The sequence below is a fragment of the Sinocyclocheilus anshuiensis genome, unplaced genomic scaffold (genome assembly GCF_001515605.1).
Source record: "Sinocyclocheilus anshuiensis isolate Anshui unplaced genomic scaffold, SAMN03320099.WGS_v1.1 scaffold1496, whole genome shotgun sequence".
Classification (NCBI taxonomy): Eukaryota; Metazoa; Chordata; class Actinopteri; order Cypriniformes; family Cyprinidae; genus Sinocyclocheilus; species Sinocyclocheilus anshuiensis.
This window is the reverse complement of record NW_015538031.1, coordinates 243,202-243,543: the sequence shown is the minus strand read 5'-3', so window position 1 is coordinate 243,543 and position 342 is coordinate 243,202. Positions and strand designations below refer to the sequence as shown.

The window sequence follows — 342 nt, the reverse complement described above, 5'->3', positions numbered from 1 at the left end:
CCGCTGCTACGTTGTTCATTCATATATTGCGGAAAACGAGAGCATCAGTGTGGAGAAGATGTTGTTCACGTCAAAACTGAAACCAAGCCGTTCACACAGAACGCATATTTATCATATTTTCTAGCGGGACATCTATCAGCGTTGCACTCGTGTCTTGCAGAGAGTGGCATGTTTAGAAAGCCATGTAAAATTAATGCAAGTTCAACTTTTAAAAAAACATGTCTAAAGATGTTATAGTGGTTTTTCCCCATCCCACTGTATCTCATGTTTTTAAATGAAGAAAGTAGCCTACTCTTTGTGATTGGTTTTCGGTCCTTTGCATTAAACTATACATACATGCAT

The 342-nt window shown here is 38.3% G+C and overlaps 1 protein-coding gene across 1 annotated transcript in view; it reads right to left on the bottom strand.

Moving 5' to 3' along the window:
- LOC107680483 (zinc finger protein 507-like) overlaps positions 1–342 on the bottom strand; it is a 21,513-nt gene that overhangs the window by 1,511 nt on the left and 19,660 nt on the right. The window lies entirely within an intron of this gene.